This window comes from Crocodylus porosus, unplaced genomic scaffold (assembly GCF_001723895.1).
Source record: "Crocodylus porosus isolate Cpor-Errol unplaced genomic scaffold, CroPor_comp1, whole genome shotgun sequence".
Lineage (NCBI taxonomy): Eukaryota > Metazoa > Chordata > Crocodylia > Crocodylidae > Crocodylus > Crocodylus porosus.
The window spans coordinates 8,198,662-8,218,835 of NW_017728936.1; positions in this window are offsets into that span (position 1 = coordinate 8,198,662).

Here is a 20,174-nt window from a genome sequence, read left to right on the forward strand (position 1 = left end):
TATGAGCATTTTCCCCTAGCTTCCAGGCTCACCTTTTGATTGTGTACTAAACACCAGAGACTCCTTCATTTTTCTCCAGTACTTTAGCAGCAGAAAACACTGTGTACAGCAGGAAATGATCCTTCCCCATCCCGCACCCCCACAACGAGCCTCTTTTGACCACTTCCTTATGCACACTGACTATAGTAGAAAGCTTCACTTATTTAGCCAATTTCTGATGGCTCAGAACGGTCTTGTCCCCAAGAATTACCCTCTCCTACTGTGTAAAGCTTAAGTAAAGTTCAGAATAATTAGTGCTTGTTTTATTTGTTCCTACTGCTTTCCCCACCCACGTCATCAATAAGCATTATTGGACTTCTAGAAGCTTTTGATTCCTCTAGACAGCGGTTCCCAAACAGATTGTGCGCCACCAGTGTAAAATAATACCACCTTAAGTACCACCAGCAAATGTGTGTCTTATAAAGTAATTATAATAAATCTGTAAATGTGTACCATGGACAAGTTGTCTGCATATCACTGGTGGTACCCATACCACAGGTTGGGAACCACTGTCCTAAGAGATGTCTCGGAGCCAAAAGACTCAGACCTGGGTCTGGAACACCTCATTGCCACTTGTTGGACCAGTCTTTTGATCCTGTTGCCTGGCCTGGGACCCAGCACTGAAATTTGGATCTGGATTGTTAGGTCCTCAGTCCTTAGATCTAGGCTTATATACAGAACAGACGTACATGAAAACACAGTCTCAATGCCTGGCTTTTCTGTTTCCTTTCCTTATGACCACTTTAAAGTTACAGAAGCTGTCCTATATCCTTGCATCTACCATGAAGCCCAAATAACTCGGGTGCTCCTGTGTGATCTGAGACAAGGTGCTTTCCCAGTTCTGAGCTTCAGTTTCCTCTTTGAGAAATGGTGTCGCATCCTTCTAAATCCAGATCTATTTCTGAAGGAGCACCGCAGGAGGACTGAAGTTATTCATTCAAATTCCACAGCCTTCAGCTGCCATCAGCTCTGAATGAAGAAACCAGGACTCCTGGGTTCAATTCCTGGTCTTCTACAGAATCCCTGCGTGACCTTGGGCAAGTGTCAGCTTCTCTGCATATACATATGCCTGTACTGTACCACTTACCTAAACTCTTTGCAAAGCTGGATTCACTAATGAATATTTGCAAAGCTCTCGAGTGAAAGACAGGTATGGAGGGACAAAAGCATCAATTATTGGCCATTCTGCAATGGCTAGCAGCAGTACTTTGTGCCTGTATGAGATCCAACAGTGTGTTTATCACCCATTTTCAGCCTCTTTTCTTTTGACAAGAGAATGATTAATTCTTCGCTGCTGCTCTCCAGCATCCCACAAATTTTCCCAAATCCATTCTCCTTTACTCCCAGTATTGCTGGTTCACTTCACCTTGAACTAAAAAAAATCCCCAGGAGTCAGTATCTGATTGTGTTCTGTGTCAACTGGGATGGTACTAGTCCTCCCTACTGGGGTAATAATAAAACCTAGCCAAGACAAAATTCAATGATCCTCCCTTGACAGAAAAGCTTCCAGAATTCAACTGCTCCCTTCTGCCTGTACAGCTGATGACATGGAGAAAGGCAAACTTCAAGCATAGATCTCCCTTTCTTTTTCGAGTTACAAGGAGATAGTTTGCACAAACCCACACCCTGGCATTTTGACTTAGGTGTGGGCTCATTTAACATCACCTCTGAAATAAAAAAAGCTCCACATACCACCTTGGGAACATTTATTTTCAGGACCAAAGTGAGTGCACCATGATTTGACTATGGTCAGAAAAGCAAGCATTAGTTCAGATGTATGGCTGACAGCAGGGTAAAAATACTAGCAAGAACTGCCCTGCTCCCTACCCCGCAAACTCTTTTCTTTTTAGCAACACACTCACAGCCTCCTCTGTACCATGCATCAAAGAAAGCCCCACTATGTCTGGGCAAAATCTGACGCTCCACATCGAGAAAGTCCAGTGGACTTGTAGCAGTTCTTTGTTCTCCTGTTAGCAAATGCATTCAGACCCTGAAAGCCATGAGTGGACTGTAGCAAAGGAACAAACAACACCTGATTCAGCAAGTGGCATTAAGGGATGTCAAAGGAAACTGCATTGTATTGAGGCTTGCAGGATGAGAAGCAGAAAGAGAAGAAAATTGGGATAAGACTAGAGGTCTTCAGGGTTCCCAAGTGAGAAGACAGTCTCCATATGCTGAACACAGATCTCCTCAGCTCACACAACCCATAGCAGCACTCTCACATATCACGTAATGGGTACAGTATAAATATCTAGATGTACCATATGGGTCACAGCTCCACTGAGTCATGCAAATAGTTATCTCTAGCTCTATATATGATAATATTGGATATCTCAGGGGCTTGTGGGGAGAGGCTTAGTTAAATGCACTCACATAGAAGATGGTTAATATTTTTGCCACATCTTAGACAGTCAAAGCCAGGGATCCAACACATGGAAAAGAAAGCTGCCCCATTTAGAAGTCTTGTTCCTTCTGGCATTACTTTCACCTCTTGAAACAGCATCTTCTGGACTCTGAAGCCATAGGATTGGTACTGCACAAACATTTGAGCCAACAGAACTGGACACTATGTGTTACCCCTAGCGTTCATACCTTGCTTTACCTGGTATGTGACCAAGATCAGAACTGTCTTACAGCGGAGAGAGGTAGGCATGAAGCAGGAGGAAGGTCAGGAGTGGCAAAGGGCAGAGATCTTAATGTTTACAATGCTCACCAGGTAACTGGAAACTGCATTTTCACTTATTTCCCTCCCACCAATTCCCATATCGACATTTTCCCAAGAAGACTAAGATGACAGATGCAGGCTGCCTTCCTGTTTTATTTCCCACAGGCTCTAATCTCTCACCTGTCAGCAGATAATTAGCATGCAGTTAATCTGTTCTCTGTGCAGCACGGGAATTTGATATCAGAGACCCACACGGACACTGATGGGTTACAGCACAGGTGTTGTTATCTCAGGACAGAAAGGGAGTCTTGGAGATCACATCTAGAGAGAAATGTTATTTGGGTGTGAACAACAGGGGTCCAATCCTGCCTTCCAAGCAGCAAGTCATCGGCTTATGGATAAGAGTAATAAGTCATTCCTACCAGCAGATGTTCTGTTTCAGTTTCAAAATCAGTAACTAGAGATGTCCAAATGGATAATGCAGTTATTTCCCAGGCAGAGAAAAGATGCCTCTTGCCTGCCACCATGCAAGTAACTTAGACTTGTAAAAAACAAAATGTAGCACTTCTGTAGCACTGTGAATTTTCTAAGTATTTAGACATTTCTCGTAATAGACCTGGGAGGCAGATAAATGCCATCCCAGAGAAAGAAAGAGGAGCAGAGAGATCAAGTGGCTCGCCCTAGGCCATACAACAAGAACATGGCAGAGCTGGAATTAGAACAAAAGACTTGGAGCCAACCTGTATTAGATGAGCAACTTCTCACAATTGCCCTGCGCTTTGGGTTTGTTCACAGACATTTTAGAGCCACATGTCCCAAACTGAGAAAGGAAAGCAGCTGGGAGCCCAGCACTATGACATTTTAATTATTCATGACTCCAGTTGGCTTCTTTCAGCCAGAAACCCTCCAGCACTGGAGTTTTGCATTTTCATAAGCCAAGATTAAAAGGGAAAAAAATAACAGGGGTGAGGGTAAGTTTCTTGTTCTGGTCTGAGGAGGCCAGGAAGTCCCGGAGACATCTGCAGCTTGGTTGCTTCATCCCAGGAGGAAACAAATTGGTGTGATTTCTTTCCTTCCCCCAAATAATTTGAAGGGGAACCCAAAAAAGGAACACAGATAGCAAACAAGAACATGGATTATTTTATAGCAAGCAACAAATCCAAGTAGAAATTGGGCAGCTTCTGGTACTGAATGCAGCAGCTGGAGTATGAGATCAAAGCAACTACATGCGGCTAATGACCTTTTAAGTTACTCCCTCCCTCCCTTCCTCTACCGGAGGAGAACTGATACAATACATAGCAGTGTTTTGCACAGTGCAGCTTTTAAATGACCCAAGGTCACTTCTTTTGCTGTCTGCTCTTGGAAAACCACTCTAAAGTTAAATCTTTCACAGGAAATTTTTCATAAGACTCAGCCATTCCTTTGCTCAGTTTTCCCATGTTACTTGGTTTTACCCGAGGTGAACTCCCCTAATCAAGGAGGCAAACTCATCAGTTCATCTTGAGACTGAGTTTACAATTCATTTCCAAGTGAGAGAGGATTTGGAGTTGCCCAGGTCCACAAAAGAGGCTGTTCAGAGGCCTTTGCTTTCTCATTATAACCCTTGCTTTGATCAGTCCAACTGATTCACAGTTTTTTTTCCCATACCAATACTTATGTTGGAAATTAGAAAAGGGCAGGTAATTCGGAGAGAAAGATGTATTTGATTAATTTGGCCTTTCTTCTGCTTGCAAGTTGTCTGCAAACAAATCAGGAATTTCTTGTGTTCCTGAACTATTCACAATTATTCATCACACAACTTTGGTGAGTAATTCTTTGACTCTCTTTCACTTGCAAGCAACCAACAGAAGGATTCTGTACTTGTCATTCATTAAAATTGTGCCAGACAGGTTTGATTTAAATACATACATAGCATGATGTCATTCCTAGGCCCCGATCAGATATTTCTGTTGTAAAATATTCCACTGCAAAAAGTCAAACTTTGCTTGCAGTGAGTTACAAAAAATATCTCATCCTTGACTCCCTACTTTCCTCAGATTCTCAGACTACCCAGTGGATAACTAAAACCCAAGTATAAAAAAAAGCTCCAGCTGTAAAACTGTGTCACGAGAAACAAACAGGGGCAAATCTGAAATGATGGGAGAACAATTCATCAGTGAAAATATTCTCTGCCTAAAGAGTAGTAATCCCCCCCCCACCCCATATTTCCTCTTGTTTAGTGAAGTGAAGCACTTTCACAAGCAGCTGGTTTCACCTCCACGTTGGAAAATCTCCTGAATTTCCCTTTGATACTGAGGAGTGGGTTGCTGAAATTTTAGGCACAATAAAACCTGGTTATTACTGATATTACTGCACAAGTTTTTAGCTGGATTGGGAAGATCTGCATTGGGTAAAGAAGCTTTTTGAGTATAGGTTTCTTTGCTACATTCTGGGTCAGGAGGAATTTTCATGCGTCTTACTGAAATGATTTGGTAGCCAGCTCCAAGTGGACAAGTCTCCCCACAGATCTTCATTTCATCTCTGTAAATTTGAGTAAAGTGACAGAATAATCCACCGTGACTGAATGCTCTCTCATTTCTAGAGGTGCAACTTCCAGGCCAGGCTTCAGGTACATCAGTGAGACTATGCTGTAAATCAGTGGTTCTCAACTTTTTTATACTCGAGGCACTCCTTGGAAATGCCCTCTCTGTTTTCACCAACTTTTTGACTAGTAAAAAAAAAATTATTCTTCTGTTGCAAAGGACTTAGAAAGACCATAACAGAGCAGAATGTCTTGAACACTATGGACTTCTATTTGAAATGTCTGAGTTTATCTTGTGAGTCATGTCTGCATACCTACCAGTGCTAACATGGCATGGTACCTCATGGCACCCTTGAAAAGATCTCAAGGCACTCCAGGGTGCTACAGCACCCTGACTGAGAATAACTGCTATAAAAAAGAGGATCTCTGCTCCACACAGCATCTTCTGATCTCCCACGAGATCCAAGTTTATTTTTAAAGTTTCTTAACCTTAAATCAGTACTGCTGCTCAGACTTCAAGGGGGATCCTCATTTGAATCCTGTTGGACTCTCTGGATGAAGCATCACTTCCATGTAAAGTGAGTCAGCTGCACTCTTTTCTCCTGCAATTTGCAGCAGCTTCAATTGCTAGCAAAGTGCTAGGACTCAGGTGTGGGAGAAACCATTTAATACACCAAAAAATTATATCAGCTGTTCCTGTATTTAGAGAAGAGGCACAATATGTTCCCCTTTCAGGGGCCATTTCTGATGCAAGGGTTACCCTTTATTTTCCTTTTGTACAGCATTTAGATAGATAAAATCCAAGCACTATCCAGGATGAATTTTAATTATAAACAGAGTGTTTTTGCTCAGCTGTGTATAATTAAACAGAAATGCTTCAACCAGGACGGATGTGTATAACATTCACTGCAAATCTTGGGCAGGTCAGCTTCTGAATGCTTTTCTAGGAGCAGTTATTCTGGACCTTCCTTTTGGGAAGGGCTTCATTTTAAGGGGAACTAGGTATTCAAATACCCAAGACAGCTTAAGGGGAAAAAAAGTTCAGCATGACTGACTGGAGTCATGACTCTTCACACACAAAAATAACCCTAGTCAGATATAAATCATTTCTATTCTATCCGTGCACGAGGCTCAAATATGGTCTTGCATTGAAAGATGAAAAATAAACGAACTTGTTTCCCACCACCCTTGTTTCTTACATATCCCAGTGAAAAGTAGTCAAATAATAATGCTTAGGTTGATACAGCAACAAAGATTTACTGATTTTTTTTTTTTTAAATGGCAAGTGATTTAAAACTAGCAAAATGATTATTTATTATTTTACTGTTTTTATAAACCGAGTATCCAAAATCCTCAATCAAGATCAGGTCCCCATTGTTAGATACTGTAGGACATAGTAAGAGACAGCAGGAGGGGAAAACAAGGAAAAAGTCGGCAAGTCACGGAGCAGGGCAATGGCAGAGCCAGGAAGGGAAGCCAGGTTTCTCAGCTCCCAGTCTGGTACCGTACCCACAGTAGTATGATCACTCCCACATAATCAGTTGGACTGCTCTTATCCTTATCCTCCCTTTCATTCATGTTGCATCTTCCTTGAGAGTTGATCAGTCTGGCCCTTACAGATTCTTGACATCTGAAGTCCAACACACTTGTATGTGCCTAAGAAAGCTCTACTATAATAACACGGAAGACTTCAAATGAATACATACAAGGAGAAATAGGGCTTCTCTCCAAATTAAGGGTGCGTACAAAAGTTGCTGTTTTCCCATTTAAAGCACCTTATTGCTGTGACTTAACAGAAGTGCATGGCTTTACAGCCTTATAGAAGTGGATACAGTGCTTAAAATTAACCCTTGTTAAATGAGATTACATTTAAAGCTCTGTATTTTACAGCAGCAATTCTCAACTAGGAGTCTGCAGCTACCTGAGAGGTCGCAAGCCGGTTTCAGGAGGTCCGCAGGGGATGCGGATCTGGTGCAACCGTAATTTCCAAGGTCAGCTGGGGCAGTCCATGCCCAGGCTGAGCCCACCACTGCTGCTGCCACCAGGTTCGCAGAAGATCTCTTTAAAGGAGAAAAACCTGGGAAACCACAGGTTTCCCCTTGCAGGCTGCGAGGAATGGGAGGCAGCAATACGGCTGGGAGTGCCACATGCATGTGTGCATGCACACACATGCACATGGCAGCCAGGCAGCAGTGGGGAGCAGCTTCTGCAGCTCCCCACAGGTAAGTTGGGTGGGGGCAGGGAGGTGGGTATAGGTGATGTGTTGAGTGGCTGGGAAGCACATCCCCCACCACCCCAATTTCTGCATCCACAGTGGGCATAGGGCTGCAGACTGGCCAGACCAGGCAGTGGGACCCAGTGTGGGATGGCAGAGTGGGGCAGCAAGACTTGTTGCCATCAGTGCTGCTGCATCCATGGAGACCCCCAAGCCAGAAGCGGAAGGAGTAATGGACTGGGGATGACCCACGCTGCCATCACCTGGTCCCTGGAGTAGTGGTCAGCATGGGCAGCCTGGGGGGAGTTGTGGCAGCTAGGCAATACCCCCCCACCCCACGTCTCCCACCCGACCCACAGAAGGGGGTACGTGAGGGGCACCAGCAGGGTCAAGGGGCTGCAGGTCAGGAATGAGGGCACAAGCAAGGTAGGAGCATGGGAGACTGTGGGTTGGGACTGAGGAGCGCCACCAGGGCCAGGGGGCTATGGGTTGGGAGTGAAGGGGGCCTCAAATCCGAAAAGGTTGAGAACCACTGTTTTACAGCACTTCAGCAACCTTCAGTCCTTTAAATAACTTCTGTACGCTGCTCAAATTTCTGGCAATTCTGCCAGTATCCCATGGGCTTTGCGAGCTGCTGCCCAGCCCCATGGCAGAAGTGGTGCCTATTCCCAACAAAGACTGGTGTTGGGGGGGCTTTTCATTCGAGCTCCACCTTCTCCACTGGTCTGCTGCTGTCTGCAATCTCCTGCAGTCCCAGGAGGCTGATGAGTGGCCCCTGCCTCCTAGCCTGGAAAGCACATGGATGCTCAGGATCCCCTACCAAACACTGCACTTCTGTCATGTTTAAGAGCACTGTAACTTTATAGTGCTATAAAAAGTGCTCTAAATTACAGTGCTGTAAAACGTGCGTGGAGAACTTCTGTACACACCCGAAAGCTGGATTTTAACTGGCAGATAATGACATGTTATTCCAGGACCCTTCAAAGCCGGGGGAACTTTTGATCTTCGTCACAACATTGCCACTAACATATCTATGTAACAGGATGAATCAGGGCACCAGATTTTGATTCAAACAAATCCAGGTTTAGTGCCTATTCACATACAAACTTTATAGCTCAGGCCTCACTCTCCACAGAACAAAATTGACATTAATTATTTACAGGACATTGAAGGCACTGGATAAATAATGTTGAAAAGCTAAAGATGGAGATAGGCATTGTGCTTAGATGGGTGAAGGTCCAGCCTGCCTTCCAGAGAAAGAAGCAGACAGCCTAAGAAAGATACAGCTTGGCCAATATTTGCTTTTTTCATAGCTCTGGGGAAAGGCTTTTTATGCCTGAAACCTCATCTATCATCTCCCAAACTATAATTGGGCCAATAAAACATATTACTTAACGAATCTTGCTTCTCTGAGCTTTGTGCCATGTTTGTTCCTCATGCACCCCTCTCTTCATGTAAGCAAATCACTGCAGCCAAGGTAAAGAGGAGATTAATGCTGATAGATGATTATGTTAGAGACAGACAGACAAGAGAAGACCACAATAATAAATGCCACAGATAAAAGCTAATGAGGAAAACTGCAGCTTCAAGGCTTCTCTTCAGGACAGGGTATTTAATAATAAATGCAAGAGTAATATTCCTCTCTTACTAATGGCATAACCACAGAAGCAGCCATTTACATAGAGCCCTAAAGGGGAAAAAAGATGTGTGTGGGGGGGCTTAAGCTTGTTTTATTGCAATCATTTAAAATCTGCTGTCTGATCCAGTCTGAAGATTACCCTCCTAGATCAGAAATTACCCTAGGTCATCTCTATAGTTTCCCCAGATTCCTCCCATTACATTCTCACACCCAGAAGAGAGGCATTTTCAGTCAAAAAAATCTTTACTGCAGACAGAAAAATCAACAAAGCAAGTAAAGTCTCTACTAGAAAGGACACAGGGCAGGTATCAATTCTGTCTAAGTAGACACCAAACAGGATGTAACATGGCTACCTGCCTACAGAAGTCATCTGAGGAGAAAGCAGCACCAGATACAGGGGGGAAAGGATCCTGTTGGGTAGAACGCCTGCTTTCCCGCAACAACCTTCCATTTCCATTTGGAGTAGTAAATAAGCAGAAGGGATACGGCAGGGCAAAGCAAGAAGTTTGATGATTACCCCACCAAAAACACTGATAAAAAATTGTACTAATTCCCTGGAAGTGTTTCATGGGAATCTACATCCTGCACTAGAAACAATTTCAGCGAGCTCTACAACACCAGGCATGAACTAGAGCCACCTAAGGAGGCACCTAAGGGTTTAGAGCAGTGGTTTTCAACCTGTGGTCTGCAGACCCCGAGGGGTCCACAGACTGAGTGCTGACAAATGTGCACCTCCTCAATCTAACTCATGGTGCTTCATGGAAAGTGCTAATGAGATACAGCGACTCTGCCAGTCCAACAGACATTTGCTGTTGGGTCTGGTGGTTGGGGGGAGGGGAAAAAAACCAAGCTCCAATTTGGAGCCAATCCAAGAGGAGCTGCCTGTCTGCAGCCTCTCTCCCCTAGCCCTTCCTCCCCCACAGCTCTGGTGCTGTGCAGGATGGGAAGGGGGATGACAGGGGACAGGGAGGGAGCTGCAGGCTGGGGTTTGCTCTGCATGCACTGAAGTGGGGATAGGAGGACTGGAACAACTCACCATAGGGCCGGGGGGGGCCTCCAGTGCTCCCAAATCCTGTCCAGCACAGACTGGGCAAATCCCAGCCCTCGACTCCCTTCCCTTCCCCCCTCCCATCCTGCAGATAGCACCAGGGGTGGGGCTGGGCTGCATCAGCCCAGCTCTGCTTGCATGCAGGGACTGACAGAAGTTAATGAAGGTGCTCTACTTTGAAGTGCCTTCATTTAAACCCTCATTATATGCTTTTATTGTGCAACTGGGCACTTTTAAAGTGCTCTTCAGCAATGCACTCCTGTCAGGGCATGGCTGCAGAGTGCTCTCAAGGAGCCAATTGCAGGACAAAACATCACTTCTGTCAGTGGCCACTGTGTCTAAGGGGTCCACAAAAGAGAAGCAGGATCAATCAAAAGTATATTCATATCCACACTTACAATTTACAAACTAGTCAGGGGGGATCAGCAGGCATTGGGGGAGTCCCTGTTCCCCCGAGCACCGCCAGGAGTGACTAGGAATAACGGTCACAAGCTGGCAGAGGGTAGGTTTAGGTTGGATATCAGGAGGCGCGACTTCACGGTCAGGGCGGCTAGGATCTGGAACCAGCTTCCAAGAGAAGAGGTGCTGGCCCCTACCCTGGGGGTTTTCAAATGGAGGCTGGATGAACACCTTGCTGGGGTCGTTTGCCCCAGTACTCTTTTCTGCCATGGCAGGGGGTCGGACTTGATGATCTGCTCAGGTCCTTTCCGACCCTAGAAGCTATGAAACTATGAATCCAAGAGGGGTCTCTGCACTTCCATTTGAAATTTTTTAGGGGTCTGCAAACGATAAAAGGTCAAAAACTGCTGGTTTTGAGGATGCCTATTTTTGGATTTGAGGCAATAACTCAGACTATTTGTTTTGCACTTGACCAGTTCTTGTTATCCACCGAGACTTCACAGCTTGTCTTTGGATGGGTTTAGAGATACTGAAACTCATGCCAGGGCTGAGCTCTGCCATTCAAATAGCTCTATAATCTGGACTCAGAGGCTTTATGCCTATATGTGATCTTGGCTGGTGCAATGGTTTAGCTTTCCACCCACACATAACAGCAAATAAACATTGACTTTCAGAGCTTACAGCTTCTGCCTTCTGGGAAGAGTCACTGGGCGGCTGATTACAGTGGTTCTCTCTTTTTATGCCCTGTTCTAAGCATGTGTGTACCACAGACCACTAGTTCCCCCCACCTAAGGATGCCAGCAACTCAGCTAATCTGAAAGCAAACAGACCCCTACAGTCCTTGTCTCTGTGGTTCATGAACCCCCCTGAGCTCTATTCTGACAGGCTGAAGCTGAGCTTTAGTTATAGGGCCTAACAGGGACTACTGCACATTGTGCTTTTCTTCAATGCTTCCAGCTTGCACAAATAAATTTGCTACAAAATGTGTGTGCCTATGTGCTGCACTAAAAGCTCTGGTAAAAAAACAGTTGCAGTGTTCAATTGGAAGTGAAATCCCTGCCTGTGCTATAATTGTGAAAACACAAGAGCTCTTAGGTGCGACATCTGTTGTGCAAAGCAACATACCCTGTCTAAAAAGCAAATTAAGTCTCAAGCAAAAGGAGAAAAAACACTCTTAGGACCTGGAGGATAGTGAAAGCATTAGTGATGATGGCCTGAAGAACCAGGAGTTCAGATTTGGAGGAAGTAGCTAAGACTTTAGCACGACTGGCATTTCTGAAGGCTTCCTCTTATGCAGCGTGCCCAAGGCCCCTAGGAAGAAGGTGTAGGGAGTTGGTTAAGAGTCAAGGGTAGAAGGAAAAAGTAGTGGTATGGGTTAATTGTACTCCTAAGGGAATAAGTAGATGGTTAACTACTCATCATGTTTTAACCTTTGAGCAAAATAATAAGCGAATGTGCAAAGGGCTAAGGAGAAGACAAGACACAAAGGAAAAAGCAGGCAGACTTATTACCAGATGGAATTATGCATGTGTCAGAGTTAAAGTGTAATGAGAGATAAAGCCAATGGGGAAAACAAACTGTTGGGCATGGCTTATTTTGAGAAAAATGTTCCATCTTTTTGCCAGCTCTTTCTTACTATCCACATAGACAGCAAGCTTTTTGAGGCAGGCAGATGAAGAACTCTTGGATAAAGAAGGTTATCTAATATGTAGTGTGCGCATGCGTGCACATGCACATCTCTAAATTTATACAAATTCCTGCTGGACTACAAATCTTGTGATGTTCCTGAAATTTCCAGTTATGGATGTAAGCCAACATTGCTCAAGGTATTTCCATACAACTGGGCTGTCAAGTTTGGAATCAGAATAAACTTCCTCAAAGTTCAGGGATATTCACATCTGGATCCATTTCTAATTCAGTGCCTCCTGGTTTGGAGAAAAACTAAAGAGAAGAATAGTAATATAGGTAGTGGGGGAAATTAGCTGCATTGTCACACAAGAAAAGGGAGGACAGAAGAGTTGGTTGATTGGACTTGGGTTCTAATACAGAACTTAAAAATGGAGCATCTTTAAAAAAAAAAATAGGGGCATGAGGTCAGACTCAATTACCTACTGAGGTCCCTTCCGGCCCTAACATCTAACCTGAATATCTATGAACCTAAAAAAAGAAGAGGAGATGGTGCAGCTGAGGTTGTGAAAGCCAAAGCTACTGAAGGACTGATTGCCTACGTGCCATTAAAATTTGTGGCACTCCAAAAGCCTCCACCTATCTCTTTCTGTCATGATTCTGACAGCCTTTTTATTAATTTTTTAAAAAAAATCATATTGATTACACAACTTTTGGGCTCTTTTTATTTGATCTTATCTTTAAAAAAAGATAATGAAAATACGTAAAGGCTTGTGAATGTGCAATAATTAAGGGTATGGGAAGAAGAATGTTTCTCTAGATTAACTAGTTCAACACATATCTTCCATGAAGTCTGCCCCTTGTTTTGTACAGGGAGAGCAACTTTTATCTGCCTTGAAGTCACTGTGCAGACACCAGCCCTGCAGAGCATGGATGGATATTTGAGACAGGTCCAATTATTCCTGTTACACACAGTACTGACTGTGCATGAACTAAAAGGAACCAAAAGAAATCAGCCAGACCTAAAATAGTAAAGACAAACTTCCTGCAGTCTGAATTCCAGTGACTCGGAGACATCTATAGGATTTTTAACCGGAACACCATAGGGAGTCAGAGTCATAGTGTTTTTTTGTGGGTTTTTTGGTATAAGATGCTAGTAGAGATATTTTGCTCCATTGTGGTTAGTTGAGATCAACTGATAAACCACAAGTTGAGGTCAATAATGCTATTATAAGTAGAAAAAACATAGATAAAGTCCATCAAGGGATAGATTCAATAGTTTATTTTTTTAAAAAGAAGACTTTTATGAACAAAAAGAGAATCTGATAGTTGAAGGAGACCAAACAATAAATCAGTAATTTTGTATATTTACAAAGACAAACATCTGAGAAAACCCATGAGGACGGATAGATTAGTTAAGGGAGAGAAAGAGAAGGTAAAACTGCTATAGAGCGAGATATGAATTATGATTATTTCAATATAGTCGGTACATTCCATAAAAAAGTCAGAAGAAATTAAAAATGCTCGTTTCCCTCCCCTCATATATTTGAGGTTTCATTTTATTACTTAACTGAACATTTTTAAAGAAATATATTTTTATAATTTTGTTTCTGTTTTTAAGGAGGCCATATTTCCTGTGAAAATCACAGTGTGGTCTGTTCGTGCCTCTGAATGCATTTAAGTTTGGGTTATACATTAATGACTTTGGAAACATTGCGTTGTACTTCCATGGGTGGACATTCAGTGGTGTTGTGGGACAACCTGCTGGAGCGGTAAAAAAAGAGCACTCTTGGTTGCATAACCGTGTGGAAGGACTGAGATGAGGCTGGTTTTAGATGCAACTAAAGAGCAGGAAAGGGAGTCAAGAGCTGCATGTTCTGAGAGCTGGCTGCTGCATATGCACATGGAGTGGTTTTAAAATGAAGCAAGGCTACTACTTAGATGGCAGGACGGGCCTACACTGCACTAGTGGCGGTTCACATAGTGGTACTCGTTTTAGCAGGTATACTGTCTAACAGCATAGCCCATGCCAGGATCCACCTCTTCCCAGGCAGTCTGCTTCGTCTGTCCCTGCCCAAGTTTACCTAACATGGTACAACTGGTGTGTGCACACAAAGCCTTAGATGGTAGCTGGCAGGGGCGCTCATTCACTGCCCACACAGAGCTCGTTGCTGCACCAGGGTTTTGAATATGATTCACTGAAGTCTCAGAACATCACAGATGGGTGGGTATAAATTTTGGGAGACTCCAGCTTCCTCTTGGTTTCTGTGCAAGTTGCAGTTGTCATGGCTGCTTTAAAGCCCTGTGCGGAGCATATACTGCGCTCATGCAAATGTTCTCACTTGGCATTTAAATACGTCTCTGATTGGGGTGGGGGAAAGATAAACCAAACTTATTTAAGGAGGCCACCGCTCCAGAGAGCTCCAGTCTCCTGACAGCTTGGTGGATTTTGACTTTGCTCAGCTCACTGCAATTGTTACAAAGCATCTGTACAATATCCCTGAAGTACAAAATCTAATGCTGCAGCTTGACATACCAATAGTAACACCCAGCAGCCACCCAAACACCAGACAGCTATTGAAATAGGTCATGATGATACTTTACCAGGTACTGCTTCAGACAGCAGCAGCCTGTACTCGCTCTTGGAAAAAGGAGCCAGAGAGAAGGGTCTCTGAGCAATGGGAGGTAGGAGGTTTTGGTCCCTAAAATGTACATTCCCAACAACAGTGCATTTCAATCAGATTTATATTTGCCCCTTGCTCAAAAAAGGTCCTGTAAATTAAAGGTAATAAGCCAAGACTGAAGAGAACCAAGGTCCCAAATCTCGATATTGCCACAGGGTCCCTCTGCACCCATACAAAGGGGATACTTATACTTACTGCTGCGTGGCTTTGTTTGTTCCTGGCTATTTCGATTTCATGCCTTTGGAGGAAGAAAGCTGTAGTATCCACGTGTATCAGTCTTCAACATATTTAGACTTGCTAGAAGTGGAGGGAGTGGATGAATTTTTCTGGCCTCCCAGGCTGAGGCACTGAGGGGCAGCGCTAGGGACCTGGAGGGCGAGGCAGGCCTGGCTCCAGGTGATCCCAATTAGAGCTAACTGAGGCTGAGACAGGATTACTGCAGCAGCACCTGTGCACCCGGAGCTGGGCAAACAAGTGCCAACCCTGAAAACCAAAGCACACTCTAAAGTAACATAGAGGTCAACGCCCAGGATCGGGACCAGATCCTCCACACAACCCGGCTCCGTGCACAGCAGCTCCCATTGAGCCCAGTGGAAACTTCCCTTCGAGCCCTTCCCCTTCCCCCAAGTACAGCGGGAACTGCCGATTTCTCTTACAGACTCGAGGAAGATGATGCTGGATGCTTTGTTTGAGCCCCTTGCCAATAGCTCCGAATTCTTGCGGCGCATGGATATTGCCCCTAGTTCTGTGAGAGTCTTGGGAAGACACTTTTAAAGGCCTCCTGCGTAGATAGGGCATGTTTTGCGGCAGGTTTGATGAATGTGCATCGACTTTTATTGCTGAAGGCCTTTGCCCAAGGATGGTCTCCAAAGACCTTTTCAGCTTCAGGCTGGACTTTTTGGAGATGTCTAATAGAGCAAGATCTGTATATTTGGGCTTCAGACCATTGTACTGGCATGTGAGTGCTGGCTAATAGGGGAAGAAAACCTCCCTCTCCTGTTCACCCAGTAGAAAAACTTCCCATCCATCAATACCCAGCATTCAAAACAGTGACTGTTTCAGTACACCAATAACTCAGGGGAGAAAATCCACAAATGAGCATCAGGTGTAGGTTTGGCCAGCACTCCTCTTTGTCTCCACCACAGAAAGAAATTAATTTCCTATTGATGAAATGTGTTGGCAGCTGTGTTGAAGGAGAGACCAGGAAAGAGAGCAGCAGATGCAGGAACAAAGCTGCACTGTCTCCAGCAATGAAGACAAAGAGATGAGATGAGAACGCCTCCTCCATTTCTTTCATTACACCTCTGTTCTCAGACAGGATCTGCTGTTCAATCAGTGCCTCACACTGCTGGCAAAACCTAAGCTGTCCGTACAAACTTAAAATTCATCCCCCTTCCCAAAATGCCGTCAAACAAAAAATCCTCGTCTGGATTTTTATGCCTACTTCCTTGCTATTCCCTTCCAGGAAACTCTGCAAAGCAGGTACTTTGACTGCTGGTTGACAACATCTCGCATTTTTGTATAGCGTTTGCAGTTAGGAGCCCCAGCAATGGACCAGAACCCCCTTGCGGTAGGCTGTGTACATGCAGGGGCGGTGGAGACCACGACACTGTGCACAGACATCAAAGTGGCTTTACCAAAACGGACAAGTGCCCGCCTTCCTTTAATGAATGGAGAAAACTGAGACACAAAAGTCTCATTTATATCAGACTTATATTCTGTGACTCTCCTCCTAATGAATCCGTACCTGTAGAATTGTTAGTGTAGGCAGACCACCACCTTTTTAGCCACTGCATGCACCTAGAAATACATGGCTAGACTACAAAAATGCCAGTTTCTCAAAAATAACAGAGCTCCCATAGTACTCACCCACCACTTTTAAGACAAAGGTAGGTGTCAGCTGTGTGTCGGAATAAATGACTTGCCCTAAGCTATCTAGGGACTCAGTGGCAGAGCTAGGAATAGACTCTAGAATTCCCTATTCCTCGGCGCTGACCCAGCCCCGGCCCACTGCAAACTCATTTCATTTCTCACTTGTAATGCAACCAAGCCTGAGCAGAGAAGAGAGGGGAGTTAATGAGATAGCTATTACTTTTTTCTTGGAAGAAGGCAGGAAAGAGGTTACTGCTTGAGAAATAATCATGTTTCCCGTCTGCGACTCCTCCACCGAGGTGCAAGAGAACTAAAAATAAAACAAGGAGCAGCCGGCTGGACAGGGAGGGAGCTCTTACCGCAGAACCAGAGCTCGCTGATGAGCTACGGAGAATTATCTGGGGTTTCAAACTCTGCATGACAAACTAGTCAAGTCCCACATTCACAATGCAAATAAGCTCAGCATGTGCATCATGCAGCAGGCATATCATTCACCATAATTTCTGCTCACTCGCCCCTAAATCATCATGGAAACAGTCTGCTTCTACAGTGAGAGTTCACTGTACACCCCAGAGCAATATATTTCTATTCAACCTTTTTTTCCCCCCCAAAGCCAGGACCAGTTTCCCCTTTCATGGTTAGATGGAGATCTAGGGCAGCCCTGTCTTTAGCTATGAGAAATGTGGTTGGAGTTTCTCAACAGCATCAGTCACGGAAAACTTAGCTTAGCTATGACCTGGAAATAATCTCCTTTCTGCACCTTAGACAATGTAGACACAGGGATACCACTAAATCCACTTTGCACTACAGAAGTGCACTTAACATTGCTGAAGAACCTAGTTGGAAACCCAGTTGCACTGGGGAAATTTTTCATCAGCAGAAACCTGGCAGAGAATTTGGGAATGCCTGTAAAGAGAAGGAGGGAAAGTAGGAGGATTCCTCTAAGCATATAGACGAGGCTGTTTCAAGCCTTATCCTGGTGGCTCTTTTGACTTCTAGCAGTTCAAGGCTTAGGACCCAACCAGCTCCTTACATACCCCTTTCCTTCGTCTCAGCTGGGGTGGCATGGGCTGGAGAACCAGGGCCTCAGAGTGACTCTGCAAACCAAGCTCTGAAACATGTCTGACCAGAGCTCCACTCCTGTTCTCATTTTATCTCAACTAGATCCTCTGTCTTTACTCCTCAGTTACCCTGCCAGACTGGAGCCATCCTGCTTCAGTTCATTTCATTGCACCAGGGACCAGACACATCTTAATGCAAAAATGATAAAAGAAGACTCCATCGCATGACTAAACCCAGTCAACCCCGTGGTTCATTTTGCACAGCAACCGGGGGCTGCTTGTTCCTTTCTGACCTCACTTTCCAAATGGCTTGGCTTCTCCTTTCTTCTCTGATGAGGGACCCCGCTGAGGTAATAGCAGGTTGTTTCAAAACTCATTTCTGTTCCATTGGTAAGGAAGAAAAAACACTAATGAGCCTAGAAGTGCCTTAGTTAAAAAAATAAAAAAAAAAAAGACTCCATATAAGGATTTCAGTATTTAACAAGCAAGAAACAGAGACGAGACAAACAGCAGCTTTTCCTTTACATTAAAAAGTGTCTGTGCAGGTAACAAGCACTCTGCAACCTATCCACAAAAGGCCCCATGACCCAATAGCAAACAGCCATTGCTGGAGAGCAAGCCAGCAGCTATTCTGGACAGACAGAGTACCAATAGCCACCTGAATGTAACGTGCATCCAGAGTCTCCATTTTACTACTATTGGTTCCTTAGCTTTCGCACTCCTCTTATTCATCTGTTGAACCCCCCGCTTATCCACTTGTACAGCGCCTAATGCAATGGGGCACTGAGATCTGATTAAGACCTGTAGGAACCACCACCATATCCATAAGCCACCACTGCCCCCAGAAACTTTAGCTACGAAAGCAAACTGCAGTCACTGTCAGGAGATTTAGCCAATAGCCAGGATTCGCAGAAAACCTCCAGGGGAATGCAGAGGACCTGAACCTCTTTATACGAGGGAGTAGAGGGGTCTCTCAGTCCATTCTATATACATGCAAGGGTAGAATGGGAATTAAGGCATGAAAAATTTACCATGGTGCAAGCTAGGTGTGAATTTACAGAGTACCAGCTACTCCATAGTAACTTTCCATGTGTATAATCCTAGTCCTGGGTAAATACAAGGAAACTTGCCATTCAGTGGAAGTGTGGTAAGCTACATCACATTTACTAAAAGACTGCGCATGTCTACACGTGCATTTACACCAGCTTAAATTTACTGTGCAGTAAGAGGGGATAGGCTGCCATCTATACATGCAGGCGTTAAAACGCATTAATGCTGTGTGTGGACTGACTTGAGATATTTTGTGTGTGGACCAACATGGGACTAAAGTTAGTCCCACGTCAGTCCACACAAACAGTGTTACTGTGCCGTAAGGCATCTGCAAGTACATTGCTGAGCAGTAACTAAATCGGGCATAACTCTGATATTTGCATGATGCAGGTATCAAAGTTACGCTCAAGTTAGTGTAAGTCACCAGATTTACTGTGCAGTATGGGCGTGTATGTGTAGATGTGTGGCCGTACTGTGCAGTAATTTTGGTTACTGTGCAGTAAGTGCGCATGTGTAGACAGACCCAGTAAGAGCATGCACATGGCCAGTAATGGCCTAGTTACACACCCAGCTGACGTCATGGCGACTTATCTGTGTGCCCATACCTTTAGAGTAAGAGTGCCCAACACCTGCCCCTCCAGGCCAGATCCAGGCCCTGGCACCCTGTAATGCAACCCACAGGACTCCCCACAGGTCTGTGGCCCTGCATGCTAGATCAGGTCTGATCCTGCTGTGTGGCCCGGAGTTTATTTTTGTTGCTGCACACTCTTATTAAATACCCCTTTTGCAACCTGCTGGGAAAAGGTCCTTGCTTTGATTGAATTTGTGCTTTCGGGATTAGTAGCTCAGAAAACAGAAGCAGTGCCGAAATCAGTCACAAAGGGAGTGCTGAGGATCAGGTCACATCTTCACGCAGTAAGCTTCACAAGAATAGCCCAGGAGGCAGAGAAAAATTTACCTGAGAGAGAAGCCAGAGACACTGGTTAAGAAATTTCAAACGAGAGCTACTGAGAGCCTGAAAAACACAAGGTTCTTGTTAATCAGTGACAGGAGCCTAGTATTCACTTGCAGGAAAAATGGAAAGATCCTCTGCTGTCTTTGGCAGCTCTTTCAGTGCTTGACCTGGAAATATATGGCAAGAAACACGCAATCCCTCTCTTCGGTCTACCCTGAGTAGGCAAGCATTTTGGCTGCCAAGGTCTCAGATATACGCAAACTACCTGGAAGTCAACTACTCCAAGTGGCACCTTCCAGCATTCAGACATCCAGCTCCAAAGAACTTCAGATGAGTAAACCAGGCCTTCAATGAATCTCTGCCAAATGGTGGGTTATTCAGGCTTTTTGGTGCATGGGAT